Below are 17,153 nucleotides of genomic sequence, written 5' to 3' on the forward strand. Positions count from 1 at the left end.
CCCCTTTACCCATTTTCACGATCGATGATCCGCCACAAGATCTGTGATCTCCTGCACATTTAGTTAGAGATACAGCATGGAAACGGGCTCTTTGGCCCACCCAGTCATCCGTGGCCAGGATGGCAGTCAAGGCAGTCATCTGATCTTCCTGCAAGATGTGGGAGATCAGGGAAGCTTCCAGTGAGCCTGGTGACTACGCCTGTGGGGAGCGAGTCCAGCTGCAGCATCTGACTGACCACATTAAGTGGTGGAACTTGCTCAGGATCAGGCAGAATAGACAGGCGTTCCAGAGAGAGGGCAACAAGTAAGGTGGAGGCAGCAGGGTGATCATCAAGAGAGGTAGAGGGAGTAGGTCATTCAAGGAAGGTACACAAAAAAGCTGGAGAAACTCAGCGGGTGCAGCAGCATCTATGGAGCGAAGGAAATAGGCAGCATTTTGGGCCGAAACCGTTCTTCAGAAGGGTTTCGTTGTCAGGTCACCCATAGTCAGGTCATTCAAGGAAGTCTCTGAAGGGTTGCAGAAAATTCTCAAGGGGGAGGGTGAAGAGCCAGAGGTCATTGTACATATAGGTACCAACGACATGAGGAGAAAAAAGGGAAGAGATGCTGCAGAGTGAATATACAGAGTTATAGGAGGAGATTAAAACACAGGTAAAAATTAAACCTGGGTTAAAAAAGATATTAATCTCTGGATTACTTCAGGTTCTACGTGCCAGTGAGAGTAGGAATAGGAGGCAGGGCTGACAAATATGTGGCTGAGAAGCTGGTGCAGGGGGCTGAGATTCAGATTTTTAGACCACTGGAATCCCTACTGGTGACCTCCAAAAGAGAGAGGTTGCACCAGAACAGGAGGGGGCCCAATATCCTGGCAGAGAGATTTGCTATAGTTGCTCCAGAGGGTTTAATGAGTCTGGCAGGTGGGGTGAGGTACAAAACAGTAGAGAGCAGAGAATTTTGTGACAAATACATGTAAAAGAGAGTGGTTAGTAGACAGAACAAACTGGAACATGCAAAGGAGTGAGAGAAGAATGATTGATGAAACTACAAGAGGCCTGACAGGGTAAGGCAGATTCAGATAGATTCACGCAACAAAAGCTTTTTATTATACAGAGGCCCAGGACCGTTGGAGCGAGTAGAGGAGGGTCAGGGCGGTGAGTATATAAATCGGGCGCGGGGCTTGTTTTCACAGAGGCCCAGGACCGTTGGAGCGAGTAGAGGAGGGTCAGGGCGGTGAGTATATAAATCGGGCGCGGGGCTTGTTTTCACAGAGGCCCAGGACCGTTGGTGCAGTGGAGGAGGGTCAGGGCTTTTACCAAAATCCGTAACGTTCCACACTCCATAGGGAGGGTTCTGGTGGAAGCCGCTGATTGGTGGAAGCAGACTAGAGGAAGCAGCTGATTGGGTGCAACATCAGGTTAGCATTTGTGCTTTCTGGTTAAAGGGGCAGTGCTTTAGTTAAGGTACAGTGGGTTAAAGGTGCAGTGTTTTAGTAAAGGTGCAGTGTTTTTGTATTATACTGGTATCAGATCCAGGGTAAGGCGGGAGAATGACAGTCAGAGCAGTATACTGTTCTGGATGTCAGATGTGGGAGGTCATGGTGTCGGATGGCCCTCCAGACATCCACATCTGCACCAGGTGCAGCGAGATGGGGCTCCTAAGGGACCGTATTAGGATCCTGGAGCAGCAGCTCGATGACCTCGCTCTGATCAGGGAGAGTGAGGAGGTCATAGAGGGGAGTTATAGAGAGGTGGTCACTCCAAAACCACGGGAGAGAGACATGTGGGTCACGTTAAGGAAGGGCAAGGGGCAGAGGCAGGAACGAGTGAGTACTCCAATGTCGGTACACCTCGCAAATAAGTACTCCTGTTTGAGTACGGATGGGGGTGACAGCCTACCCGGGGGTAGTGACAGCGGACGGGCCTCCAGCACAGAGACCGGCCCTGTTGCTCCAAAAGCTAGGGGAAAAAAGAGGGCAATAGTAATTGGGGACTCTATTGTTAGGGGGTCGGATAGGCGATTCTGTGGACGCAGTCGGGAGACCAGGATGGTGGTCTGCCTCCCTGGTGCCAAGGTCTCGGACGTGTCTCAACGCATCCAAGATATCCTTAAATCAGAGGGAGAGGAGCCTGAGGTCGTGGTACATATAGGTACCAATGACATAGGAAAAAAAAGGGAAGAGGTCCTGAAGGGAGGATTTAGGGAGTTGGGAGGAGAGTTAAGAAAAAGGACCAAAAAGGTAACAATCTCAGGATTACTGCCTGTGCCACGCGACAGTGAGAGTAGGAATGGAGCGAGGTGGAGGATAAATGCGTGGCTGAAAGACTGGTGCAGAGGGCAGGGATTCAAGTTCCTGGATCATTGGGACTTCTTTTGGGGAAGGTGGGACCTGTACAGAAAGGATGGGTTGCACTTGAACCCGAGGGGGACCAATATCCTAGCGGGGAAATTTGCAAAGGCAGCTGGGAGACTTTAAACTAGAATGGTTGGGGCGAGGGACTCAAATAGCGAAAGGTAGTAGACAGAATGGGAGGCAGGAAGCAGAAATGGGAAGCACTCGGACACACGAGGAGAAAGGAAAAAAAGTAAATAAACAGAGAATAAGGGACGGGGGTTTTCTTAAATGTGCATATTTTAATGCTAGGAGCATTGTAAGAAAGGTGGATGAGTTTAGAGTGTGGATAGACACCTGGAAGTATGATGTTGTGGCGATCAGTGAAACGTGGTTGCAGGAGGGCTGTGATTGGAAACTAAATATTCCAGGATTTCGTTGCTTCAGGTGTGATAGAATTGGAGGGGCAAGAGGTGGAGGTGTTGCATTGCTAGTCAGGGAAGATATTACAGCAGTGCTTTGGCAGGATAGATTGGAGGGCTCATCTAGGGAGGCTATTTGGGTGGAATTGAGAAGTGGGAAAGGTGTAGCAACACTTATAGGGGTGTATTATAGACCGCCAAACGGGGAACGAGAACTGGAAGAGCAAATATGTAAGGAGATAGCAGAGATTAGTAGTAAGCACAAGGTAGTGATTGTGGGAGATTTCAACTTTCCACACATAGACTGGGAAACACATTCTGTAAATGGGCTGGATGGGTTGGAGTTTGTAAAATGTGTGCAGGATAGTTTTTTGCAGCAATACATAGAGGTACCTACTAGAGGAGGGGCAGTGCTGGACCTCCTGTTAGGAAATGAGACTGGACAGGTGGCGGAGGTATGCGTTGGGGAGCACTTCGGGTCCAGTGATCACAATACCATTAGTTTCAATATAACTATGGAGAGGGTCAGAACTGGACCTAGGGTTGAGATTTTTGATTGGAGAAAGGCTAACTTTGATGCGATGCGAGATGATTTAAAAGGAGTGAACTGGGACATTTTGTTTTATGGGAAAGATGTAGAAGAGAAATGGAGGACATTTAAAGGGGAAATTTTAAGAGTACAGAATCTTTATGTTCCTGTTCGGTTGAAAGGAAACAGTAAAAATTGGAAAGAGCCCTGGTTTTCAAGGGAAATTGGACATCTTGTTCGGAAAAAGAGGGAGATCTACAATAATTATAGGCAGCATGAAGTAAATGAGGTGCTTGAGGAGTATAAGGAATGTAAAAAGAATCTTAAGAAAGAAATTAGAAAAGCTAAAAGAAGATATGAGGTTGCTTTGGCAAGTAAGGTGAAAGTCAATCCAAAGGGTTTCTACAGCTATATTAATAGCAAAAGGATAAGGAGGGATAAAATTGGTCCATTGGAGAGACAGAGTGGACAGCTATCTGCAGAGCCAAAAGAGATGGGGGAGATATTGAACAATTTTTTTTCTTCGGTATTCACCAAGGAGAAGGATATTGAATTATGTGAGGTAAGGGAAACTAGTAGAGTAGCTATGGATACTATGAGGTTCAAAGTAAAAGAAGTACTGACACTTTTGAAAAATATAAAAGTGGATAAGTCTCCAGGTCCTGACAGGATATTCCCTAGGACATTGAGGGAAGTTAGTGTAGAAATAGCCGGGGCTATGACAGAAATATTTCAAATGTCATTAGAAACGGGAATAGTCCCCGAGGATTGGCGTACTGCGCATGTTGTTCCATTGTTTAAAAAGGGTTCTAAGAGTAAACCTAGCAATTATAGACCTGTTAGTTTGACTTCAGTGGTGGGCAAATTAATGGAAAAGATACTTAGAGACAATATATATAAGCATCTAGATAAACAGGGTCTGATTAGGAACAGTCAACATGGATTTGTGCCTGGAAGGTCATGTTTGACTAATCTTCTTGAATTTTTTGAAGAGGTTACTAGGGAAATTGACGAGGGTAAAGCAGTGGATGTTGTCTATATGGACTTTAGTAAGGCCTTTGACAAGGTTCCTCATGGAAGGTTGGTTAAGAAGGTTCAACTGTTGGGTATAAATGCAGGAATAGCAAGATGGATTCAACAGTGGCTGAATGGGAGAAGCCAGAGGGTAATGGTGGATGGCTGTTTATCGGGTTGGAGGCAGGTGACTAGTGGGGTGCCTCAGGGATCTGTGTTGGGTCCTTTGTTGTTTGTCATGTACATCAATGATCTGGATGAAGGTGTGGTAAATTAGATTAGTAAGTATGCAGATGATACCAAGATAGGGGGTGTTGTGGATAATGAAGAGGATTTCCAAAGTCTACAGAGTGATTTAGGCCATTTGGAAAAATGGGCTGAAAGATGGCAGATGGAGTTTAATGCTGATAAATGTGAGGTGCTACACCTTGGCAGGACAAATCAAAATAGGACGTACATGGTAAATGGTAGGGAATTGAAGAATACAGTTGAACAGAGGGATCTGGGTATAACCGTGCATAGTTCCTTGAAGGTGGAATCTCATATAGATAGGGTGGTAAAGAAAGCTTTTGGTATGCTAGCCTTTATAAATCAGAGCATTGAGTATAGAAGCTGGGATGTAATGTTAAAATTGTACAAGGCATTGGTGAGACCAAATCTGAAGTATGGTGTACAATTTTGGTCGCCCAATTATAGGAAGGATGTCAACAAAATAGAGAGAGTACAGAGGAGATTTACTAGAATGTTGCCTGGGTTTCAACAACTAAGTTACAGAGATAGGTTGAATAAGTTAGGTCTTTATTCTCTGGAGCGCAGAAGGTTAAGGGGGGACCTGATAGAGGTCTTTAAAATGATGAGAGGGATAGACAGAGTTGATGTGGACAAGCTTTTCCCTTTGAGAATAGGGAAGATTCAAACAAGAGGACATGACTTCAGAATTAAGGGACAGAAGTTTTGGGGTAATATGAGGGGGAACTTCTTTACGCAGAGAGTGGTGGCGGTGTGGAATGAGCTCCCAGTGGAAGTGGTGGAGGCAGGTTCATTGGTATCATTTAAAAATAAATTGGATAGGCATATGGATGAGAAGGGAATGGAGGGTTATGGTACGAGTGCAGGCAGGTGGGACTAAGGGGAAAAAAATTTGTTCGGCACGGACTTGTAGGGCCGAGATGGCCTGTTTCCGTGCTGTAATTGTTATACGATTATATGGTTATACCTCGGTACACCTGACAAAAAACTAAATTGAAATGTGACTGAGAGACCAGGCTGGCAGCTCAATGACATGGGATACAGGAACAAGAGGGATAGTGGTGGATGTAAGAGAGAATTGCGTTATTCTTTAGGGAGAACATCATGGTGATAATTGGAGGATGTTCATCGGGGATCAGCCAGTGGACAATATGGGGAGAGGGAAAACAGGAAATAAGAAGGGGTGATCACATTGATGGGATAATAGGTTCACCCGTAGTCAGCAGGAATTATATAGGGAATATATAGAAGGAAATATATCGGGAGACCTCAGACAGCTGCAAGAATTATAGGATTGTAATAGTGGGGGATTATATCTTTCCAAATATTGACTGATTTGGAACATGTCCCAGTCCAAATATTTTTTAAACTTTGCAATTGTAGCCGCCTCGACCACATTTCTGGTAGCTTGTTCCACACCAAGACTGAGAAAAAGACTGTGGCAATCTACCCTATTTATACTCATGATTTCATATACCTTTATCAGGTCAGTTTCACCTGCTCTCCAGGGAAAACAGTCTCAGGTTACCCAATGTCACAACACCCATGTAAATTCTTTCTGACCCTCCTTAGCTTAACGACATCCTTCCTGCAGTACAACTAGCTGAAAGCACACAATAGTCCAAGCATGGCGTGATCTTGTACAGCTGTACTTCTAGAATGGTGAATCTGAGGACGTCTTTGAGTACTTTAAAAGTGGCTATTGATAGGTTCTTGATTAGTAACGGTATCAAAGGCTACAGGGACAAGGCAGGAGAATGAGGTTGAGAGGGAAAAATAGATCAGCCTGATCAAATGGTGGAGCAGACTCGATGGGCTGAATGGTCTAATTCTGTTCCTATGTCTTATGATCTTGTCCAAATGTACCATGTCCCAATCCATGCCCTGACTCCATCTACCTTATCATTAGACCTCGAATTAAAATGAATACAGTTTACTGATCAGACCTTTCTCGTTCCCCTTCCTCATCTCTCCAACCTATCGAACTTTCTCACTTTGACTTGTGTTTGCTTCAACTTTCAACCCTGCTACACTATCGCAATGGGTCCTTCATCCATACCACACTCGTTTAAACCCTCCTGAATAACAAATCTCTCCTTGGAATGATGAAGTTGTACAGCACAGAAATGTGCCCACTGGGCCAAACTCCTCAATGGTGACCAATTGGCCGATCTACGCCCACATTTAGACCAGACTTTAGAGATACAGCACGGATACAGGCCCTTCAGCCCACCGAGACCCTGCCGACCAGCGAACACCCTGTATTCTAGCACTCCCACACACTAGGGACAATTTACAATTTTATCGAGGCCAATTAGCCTACAAACCCGTACATCTTTGGAGTGTGGGAGGAAACCGGAGCACCTGGAAAAAACTCATGCAGGTCACGGGGAGAATGTACAAACGCTGTACAGACAGCACCCAGTGTCAGGATCGAGTACGGGTCTCTGGCGCTGTAAGGCAGCAACTTTTCCGCTGTGCCACTAGGCTGCCCCATTTGGCCTGTAATTCTCTAATCCTTTCCTACGTAAACACTTGTCCAACCGTATTTCAAACAGTGTAATTTTATCTTCATCTACCAACTCTTTCCATATAACTACCATTCTCCAAGTTAAACATCTACCCCTCAGATCTCTTTAAATTTCTCCCCTGTCACCTTAAACCTGTGCCCTCCAGTTCTACACTCCCTTGCTTTGCGTAAACAATAATCTATCTATCCTATCTATGCCCCTCTTAAGTCTTTAAACCCATTATGGTATTGGGGGTAGGGTACTGACATGGATAAAAAAAATGATTGGCAGACAGGAAACAAAGAATAGGGATTAACGGGTCCCTTTCAGAATGGCATGCATGACTAGTGGGGTACCACAAGGCTCGGTGCTGGGACTGCAGCTATTTACAATATACTTTAATGATTTAGATGAAGGGATTAAAAGTAACATTAGCAAATTTGCAGATGCAGTGTGAACTGTGAGAAACATAGAAACATAGAAATTAGGTGCAGGAGTAGGCCATTCGGCCCTTCGAGCCTGCAGCGCCATTTAATATGATCATGGCTGATCATCCAACTCAGTATCCCGTACCTGCCTTTTCTCCATACCCTCTGATCCCCTTGGCCACAAGGGCCACATCTAACTCCCTCTTAAATATAGCCAATGAACTGGCCTCAACTACCCTCTGTGGCAGAGAGTTCCAGAGATTCACCACTCTCTGTGTGAAAAAAGTTCTCCTCATCTCGGTTTTAAAGGATTTCCCCCTTATCCTTAAGCTGTGACCCCTTGTCCTGGACTTCCCCAACATCGGAAACAATCTTCCTGCATCTAGCCTGTCCAACCCCTTAAGAATTTTGTAAGTTTCTATAAGATCCCCTCTCAATATCCTAAACTCTAGAGAGTATAAACCAAGTCTATCCAGTCTTTCTTCATAAGACAGTCCTGACATCCCAGGAATCAGTCTGGTGAACCTTCTCTGCACTCCCTCTATGGCAATAATGTCCTTCCTCAGATTTGGAGACCAAAACTGCACGCAATACTCCAGGTGTGGTCTCACCAAGACCCTATACAACTGCAGTAGAACCTCCCTGCTCCTATACTCAAATCCTCTTGCTATGAAAGCCAACATGCCATTCGCTTTCTTTACTGCCTGCTGCACCTGCATGCCCACCTTCAATGACTGGTGTACCATGACACCCAGGTCTCGCTGCATCTCCCCCTTTCCCAATCGGCCACCGTTTAGATAATAATCTGCTTTCCCGTTTTTGCCACCAAAATGGATAACCTCACATTTATCCACATTAAACTGCATCTGCCAAACATTTGCCCACTCACCCAGCCTATCCAAGTCACCCTGCAGTCTCCTAGCATCCTCCTCACACCTAACACTGCCCCCCAGCTTAGTGTCATCCGCAAACTTGGAGATATTGCCTTCAATTCCCTCATCCAGATCATTAATATATATTGTAAATAGCTGGGGTCCCAGTACTGAGCCTTGCGGTACCCCACTAGTCACTGCCTGCCATTGTGAAAAGGACCCGTTTACTCCTACTCTTTGCTTCCTGTTTGCCAGCCAGTTCTCTATCCACATCAATACTGAACCCCCAATGCCATGTGCTTTAAGTTTGTATACTAATCTCTTATGTGGGACCTTGTCGAAAGCCTTCTGGAAGTCCAGATACACCACATCCACTGGGTCTCCCCTATCCACGCTACTAGTTACATCCTCGAAAAATTCTATAAGATTCGTCAGACATGATTTACCTTTCGTAAATCCATGCTGACTTTGTCCAATGATTTCACCACTTTCTAAATGTGCTGCTATCCCATCTTTAATAACTGACTCTAGCAGTTTCCCCACTACCGATGTTAGGCTAACTGGTCTGTAATTCCCCGTTTTCTCTCTCCCTCCCTTCTTAAAAAGTGGGGTTACGTTTGCTACCCGCCAATCCTCTGGAACTACTCCAGAATCTAAGGAGTTTTGAAAGATTATTACTAATGCATCCACTATTTCTGGAGCTACTTCCTTAAGTACTCTGGGATGCAGCCTATCTGGCCCTGGGGATTTATCGGCCTTTAATCCATTCAATTTACCCAACACCACTTCCCGACTAACCTGGATTTCACTCAATTCCTCCACCTCCTTTGACCCGCGGGCCCCTGCTATTTCCGGCAGATCATTTATGTCTTCCATAGTGAAGACGGAACCAAAGTAGTTATTCAATTGGTCCGCCATATCCTGGTTCCCCATGATCAACTCACCTGTTTCTGACTGCAAGGGACCTACATTTGTTTTAACTAATCTCTTTCTTTTCACATATCTATAAAAACTTTTGCAGTCAGATTTTATGTTTACTGCCAGATTTCTTTCATAATCCATTTTTCCTTTTCTAATTAAGCCCTTCGTCCTCCTCTGCTGGTCTCTGAATTTCTCCCAGTCCTCCGGTATGCTGCTTTTTCTGGCTAGTTTGTATGCATCATCCTTTGCTTTGATACTATCCCTGATTTCCCTTGTTATCCATGGATGCACTACCTTCCCTGATTTATTCTTTTGCCAAACTGGGATGAACAATTTTTGTAGTTCATCCATGCAGTCTTTAAATGCCTTCCATTGCATATCCACCGTCAACCCTTTTAGAATTAATTGCCAGTCAATCTTGGCCAATTCACGTCTCATACCCTCAAAGTTACCTTTCTTTAAGTTCAAAACCATTGTTTCTGAATTAACAATGTCACTCTCCATCCTAATGAAGAACTCAACCATATTATGGTCACTCTTGCCCAAGGGGCCACGCACAACAAGACTACTAACTAACCCTTCCTCATTACTCAATACCCAGTCTAAAATAGCCAGCTCTCTCGTTGGTTCCTCTACATGTTGGTTTAGATAACTATCCCGTATACACTCCAAGAAATCCTCTTCCTCAGCACCCCTGCCAGTTTGATTCACCCAATCTATATGTAGATTGAAGTCACCCATTATAACTGCTTTGCCTTTGTCGCAAGCATTTCTAATTTCCTGTTTGATGCCATCCCCAACTTCACTACTACTGTTAGGTGGCCTGTACACAACACCCACCAGCGTTTTCGGCCCCCTTATTGTTTCGCAGCTCTACCCATACCGATTCCACATCCTCCAAACTAATGTCCTTCCTTTCCATTGCGTTAATCTCCTCTCTAACCAGCAACACTACCCCACCTCCTTTTCCTTTCTCTCTATCCCTCCTGAATATTGAATATCCCGGGATGTTCAGCTCCCAGCCTTGGTCACCCTGGAGCCATGTCTCCGTGATCCCAACTATATCATAATCATTAATGGCTATCTGCACGTTCAACTCATCCACCTTATTACGAATACTCCTTGCATTGAGACACAAAGCCTTCAGGCTTGTTTTTACAACGCTCTTACCCCTTATACAATTATGTTGAAAAGTGGCCCTTTTTGATTTTTGCCCTGGTTTTGTCTGCCTGCCACTTTTACTTTTCACCTTGCTACCTATTGCTTCTACCTTCATTTTACACCCCCCTGCCCCTCTGCTCTTGTACCCATCCCCCTGCCACATTAGTTTAAATCCTCCCCGACAGCAGTAGCAAACACCCCCCCAAGGACATTGGTTCCATTCCATTCCAGGTGCAGACCGTCCTGTTTGTACTGGTCCCACCTCCCCCAGAACTGGTTCCAATGCCCTAAAAATTTGAATCCCTCCCCCTTGCACCATTTTTCAAGCCACGTATTCATCTGCAATATCCTCCTATTTCTGCTCTGACTGGCCCGTGGTACTGGTAGTAATCCAGAGATTATTACCTTTGAGGTCCTACTTTTAAGCTTATCTCCTAGCTCCCTAAATTCATCCTTTAGGACCTCATCCCTTTTTTTACCTATATCGTTGGTGCCAATATGCACCACGACAACTGGCTGTTCACCCTCCCCCTCCAGAATGTTCTGCAGCCGTTCAGTGACATCCCTGACCCTTGCACCAGGGAGGCAACATACCATCCTGGAGTCTCTTTTGCGGCCGCAGAAACGCCTATCTATTCCCCTGACAATTGAATCCCCTATTACTATTGCCCTTCCACTCTTTTTCCCCCCCTCATGTGCCGCAGAGCCACCCATGGTGCCATGAACTTGGCTGCTGCTGCATTCCGCTGATGAGCAATCTCCCTCAACAGTTTCCAAAATGGTATACATGTTTAGGAGGGAGATGACCGCAGGGGACTCCTGCACTACCTGCCTACTGCTTTGCTGACTATTGGCCACCCGTTCCCCTTCCGTCCTCTTACCTTTTACCTGCGGTGTGACCAACTCACTGTACGTGCTGTCCACGACTTTCTCAGCGTCGTGGATGCTCCAGTATGAATCCAACCGCAGCTCCAATCGTTCAATGCGGTCTGCCAGGAGCTGCAGCTGTACACACTTCCTGCAAACATAGTCACCAGGGACACCGACCATATCCCTGATCTCCCACATGTTGCAGGCTGAGCAAACCACGGGGCCAATCTCCACTGACATATCCTACTCCCAATTTAACTATATTAAATATTAAAAAACACAAAACTTTATCTGTTAAACTTTACTAATAAATACTGTACCCTTAACTCCCAGAATCCTTACCTCCCAGAATCCTTATCTCCCAGAATCCTTACCTCCCAGAATCCTTAGCCTAAAGGCAAAAATGTAAAAATGTAAACCAATCAGAGGCTTCCTCTGAACCAATCAGAGGCTTCCCCCAGACTCCTTCTCTGGAACGTTGGCGATTTGGTATGCAGGTTCCAGCGCAGGTACTCCTCCCCTCTCACCAACGGCTCCCTGGGCCTCCCTGGGTCTCTACCTCTCAAGCGTATTGCGTGGTCTCCTCTCCTCAGCCTCCTCTCCGAAGACTCTCGAGCCAAAGACTCACACTTTTCTCACAGGGCACTCTCGAGCCAAAGACTCACACTTTTCTCACAGGGCACTCTCGAGCCAAAGACTCACACTTTTCTCACAGGGCACTCACTCACTGCCGCTCGCAAAGAGCTGTCCTGCTTAAATTGACTGATAAATTGCCTGATTTACCAATTTACACAGCCAATTCCTCAGTTTTCAACTGTTTTCACCCCTCTCCTCACACTTGGGCTAGAGCCAATCAGTGGTATCTCTTGCTAATCTGTTGCTGCTGTTGTTCCTCCCAAATCTACAGCAGTACAGCAGTGAGGAGGATGCTATGAGGATGCAGGGTGACATGGACAGGTTGGGTGAGTGGGTAAATGTGAGGTTATCCACTTTGGTGGCAAGAACAGGAAGGCAGATCATTATCTGAATGGTGTCAAGTTAGGAAAAGGGGAAGTGTAACGAGATCTGGGTGTCCTTGTACATCAGTCACTGAAAGTAAGCATGCAGGTACAGCAGGCAGTGAAGAAAGTTAATGGCATGTTGACCTTCATAACAAGAGGAGTTGAGTATAGGAGCAAAGAGGTGAGATCACACCTGGAGTATTGTGTGCAGTTTTGGTCTCCAAATTTGAGGAAGGTCATTCTTGCTAATGAGGGAATGCAGCATAGGTTCACAAGGTTAATTCCTGGTATGGCGGGACTGTCATATGTTTAAGAATGGAGCGACTAGGCTTGTATATACTGGAATTTAGAAGAATGAGAGGGGATCTTATTGAAACATATAAGATTATTAAGGGATTGGACACGCTTGAGGCAGGAAACATGTTCCCAATGTTGGGAGAGTCCAGAACCAGGGGCCAAAGTTTAAGAATAAGGGGTAGGCCATTTAGAACGGAGATGAGGAAAAACATTTTCACCCAGAGAGTTGTGAATCTGTGGAAATCTCTGCCACAGAAAACAGTGGAGGCCGGTTCTCTGGATGCTTTCAAAAGAGAATTAGATAGAGCTCTTAAAGATAGCAGAGTCAAGGGATATGGAGATAAGACAGGAACTGGGTACTGATTATGGCTGATCACCAACGATTACAGTGAAATGCGGTGCTGGCTCGAAAGGCCAAATGGCCTACTCCTGCACCTATTGTCTATTGTCTAATAAGGTCACCCTTCAATCAGCAAGCAAAATCCCAGTTTATCCAATCTCTCCTGATAAGTAAAGCTCCTAATTCCATTAGTGTTCTGGTGAATCTATTCCAATGCTACCATGTAGTGTGGTGACCAAAACTGTACACAATACCCCAAGTGTTGCCTGACTAATGTTTTGCACAGCTTCAAAATAAGATGCGACTCTTTCACTACGCTTCAGCCTAACGCGGCACATTGCTGCATGCTTTCTTCATTATTCTTTCCACCTGTTTTACTACTTTCAGGAAATTACAAACCTGCACCCCAAGGTTCCTCCACACATCAACGCTCCTGAGGTACCTACCATTTACGGTAAATGTCCCATTAGAATTTCACATCCCAAAATCCATTACCCTACACTACTGTGAATTAATAGTAAGATTAAACGAGTACTTACCAGTATGAAGTTTGATCTGTATTTTATGAGGAGTTACGATGAGGGATTACGTGAAGAACCCGCCCAGTGTGCAGTTGCGGCATACTTCGAAGCAGCGGTGTGGAATCACAGGATAGGCACAATATTTGAAGTAACATAGTAAAGATCAGTGAGACATCAGTTTATTAGTTTGATCTATATATTGAGGGTGGGAGCGGAGGGCACGTAATCCCTCATCGTAACTCCTCATAAAATACAGATCAAACTTCATACTGGTAAGTACTCGTTTAATCTTACTATTTTACTTCGGAGTCACGTGAGTGATTCCGTGAAGATTTCAAAGGTCTGTGATTTCAAACCGTGTAACAGTTTTTATTTCACTCATTGCCGAAGTTTTTGAGGGAGGAAGTGTTATCGTAATCAACCAATGGATCTGCTTTCACAAGAAACAGAAAGGTATTTGTTAACAATAACAACATAAATAGCTCCCCTGAGCTTAAATTAATATTTGCAGTTTGTAACATTCTTTCTGCAATTAAATCAGGCTTATCAACGGTTTACAATAAAAAATGTTCTGAACGTCGTTTCCCTTGACCATCCTGCCGTATTGAGAATGCGGTCAACCGGGATGTCCATTCGTTCAGCCGCTGATATCAATGCTGCCCTAGTGGAATGGGATTTAAATGTATTATTATCTATTCCGGCAGCTTTCAGTACCTATTTGAGCCACCTTGAAGTGGTTTGGCTCGTTACCCCGTCTTGGGGTTTCTGTGGTTGACCCATAGGCTTTCCTCTCCCTCTAAAATTGTGGGTTGTGTCTATATATTGTTGTAGATGGGTCACCACACTCAACCTGGACTCTGGTGGGTAGGCCCGGAATCCCACCAGTGAATTGGGCGTTCCTGGTCCATATAACCATATAACAATTACAGCAAGGAAAAACAGGCCATCTCGACCCTTCTAGTCCGTGCCGAACACATAATCTCGCCTAGTCCCATATACCTGCGAGTTAGGTTTTTACCAGACCTAGAATGATGAACGTGATGCGTCTGGGGTAATCACCATGTTATCCAGTCTAGTTTTATGGAGTGACTGGACTCTGTGAGCGTATACGAGAGCCATAAGCATGAGCGTTTTTAACATAGATTGAGCAAGCTGAGGGATCTGGCTGGTGCCATTCTCTGAGATATGTCAATATCACACCGATATCCCAGACATGGGTATACCTGGGTTTTTGGGGCTTATTATTATAATTGCCCTTCATAAGTTTATCTTCAGTAGATGGGATCCCATGCTCTGCTGTCCTGCTGTTTTTAGATAAGCAGACAAGGCGCTTCATGCTGTATTTACGGCACTGTAACTCACCTTTTAATCATGGTGTAGATGGTCCAGGAACTCCAATACGTCAGTGGTTGAATAGTTTGGTATGTTGTCCCTGCGTCGTGGCAGTATTTTACCCATGTTTGCTCTTGGTGACTGTTCGCAGGGATGCCGACATGGTGGTAATGGTTCATTTGGATAATCCCAGTCCCTGGTAAGGTCTATTCAAAACCTACACCCAGGAGTTTGATGATTTTATGGCATAGGTGGCTTATGCCTGATACTGGGTTGAGTCAGCAACCATGGTCCACTAGGGAAATCCATAGGTGACTCGCCCACCATGTCGTGATGAACTGGGAACCATGGCTATGTAGGCCGGTCGGGCACGTTCAATATCTCGGAGACAGATTCCATCTGTATTGCGAAGTGCCCGACTGATGAGGCAGAAGGGAGGAAAGCAAAGCAGAAATTCCCCCTTCCAGCATGTAGGCATCTATCGCTGCTGCCTCTGATCTGGTTCCTAAGTCACATACATAGGTTACTGGTGATTCCGTCTTGTGCAACCAAATTGATATCTGGCGTTCAAACTGCTTAATATCTTTAGCAGATATTTTGGGTTTTAGATCTATTCAATGTTATCATAAATTTTCCCCCCGTGACGTGGTATCTCCCACTGTGTTCTAGCTTCCTAGGAAATAGGCAGCTGATAGTTAAAATGTCTTTTGACACACCATTGCCAGATCTGTTTGACCAATTTGTTGCACGATAATGATTTTATGCTCCCCATATGGTTGATATAAGCCACCACCAGAGTATTGTCAATCCGTAACCGCATATGTACGTGCTGCATTTGAAATGCATATGCTTTTTAACCCAATAGGCGATCACCAATCCCAAATAGTTGATGCCCGGTGTGTGTAGTAACGGTGATTCTGAATTGGTTCATCTGTTACCTGTGCTGGATATGGAGTTAGTTGCTCCCCAGCCTAAAGTACTGGCATTGGATTTTAATAACCAAGTTAGGATTGGTGATAATAATAGGGCTGAAAACTATGCCAAACATTGTCTGCCCACCACTGTAATTGTGATATAGCTTCAGTGGGTACATTCATGATTTGATTATAGTGACCCAAGCACCTTGGCAAAGTAACAGTCATATGGATAGAATTGATATTTAAGCCCAGATAATCCATGGTAGTTAACGGCTTCAATTCTGGTTTATCTGGGCGTGGGATGAACCTCAGTGCTTTAAGGAGCTGTTTCGTAGCTAGAACTGCTGCCACAGCTAATTCCTTTGTTTCCCCTAATATGAGGATATCATCCAATATATGCCATGATTATGCTTGTTTTCTTAATATTTTCATGGCTATTTTTTAATATTTTTGTAATAGTTTAGGGCTGAGGTTAGACCATTGGGAATGCTCTATACTCCAATTGTTGCCCTAACCGGGATGTCCATTATCCAGGTAAATTTTTAGGTATCTACAATGATCCTAGTGTATGGGTATAAGATAGTATGCATCTTCCATATCAATGCTTGCCATAAGGTATCCTTTGGAGATCAGATGTCTGGCAGTGACAAAAAACGTCTCCATCTTAAAGTGTATATACTCAACAGATTTATTTAGTGATATTAGGTCAATGATGATGCTACATTCACCATCTTTTGTAGTTTTGGTGAATATATTTGATACAAATTCCTATGGTTCATGTTTACTCCCATGATCCGTTTTGTAATGAGCCTTTCTAATTCAGCTTGACCTTCTCGCTTCTCTTTCTTAGAGGGAGAAAATGCCCTTTGGGCGCATTGCTGAACTGGCGGTAATATGCCCAATTTGAATTTAAGTTTTTATCCACTAATACTGTTGAGTATATATTAGTTATTTGAGACAGCACCCCATGCTTTTATCAACAAGTGTAAATGCCCCCCCCCGCAGTTAGTAGAGCACCCTTATTTTGTGTAAACTGGGAGGAACCAGACTACCTACCTCCATTCCGGTAGGCGGCGCGGCTCTGGCCAGCAGCGGCCTCTGCAGCCTGTCCGCGTTTTTATTATTTTTTGTCTGTGTTTTTATGTAGTGTTTGTTATTTTATGTTGGGGTGTGTGTGTGGGGGGGGGGTGGGGGGGGGGGGGGAAACTTTTTGAATCTCTCCCTGCACTGAGACCCGACCTTTTCTCGTCGGGTCTCAGTCGTCGTTGAGGCCGTAACGAGGAGCGGCCTCCAACAGGAAGAGACCGGGGACTCAGGTGTTGACTCACCTCACCGTCGCGGAGCTGGCCGGGTCCGGAGCGGTGGAGGAGCGCTGCTGCTGCTGGTGCTGTTGCTGCTGCTGCTGGTGCTGTTGCTGCTGCTGCTGCTGCTGCTGCTGCC

At 45.0% G+C, this 17,153-nt stretch overlaps 1 protein-coding gene across 6 annotated transcripts in view; it reads right to left on the minus strand.

Annotated features, from left to right (window-relative positions):
- LOC129712461 (rho GTPase-activating protein 32-like) overlaps window positions 1-17,153 on the minus strand; it is a 570,135-nt gene that overhangs the window by 11,715 nt on the left and 541,267 nt on the right. The window lies entirely within an intron of this gene.

Source organism: Leucoraja erinacea, chromosome 32 (genome assembly GCF_028641065.1).
Source record: "Leucoraja erinacea ecotype New England chromosome 32, Leri_hhj_1, whole genome shotgun sequence".
Classification (NCBI taxonomy): domain Eukaryota; kingdom Metazoa; phylum Chordata; class Chondrichthyes; order Rajiformes; family Rajidae; genus Leucoraja; species Leucoraja erinaceus.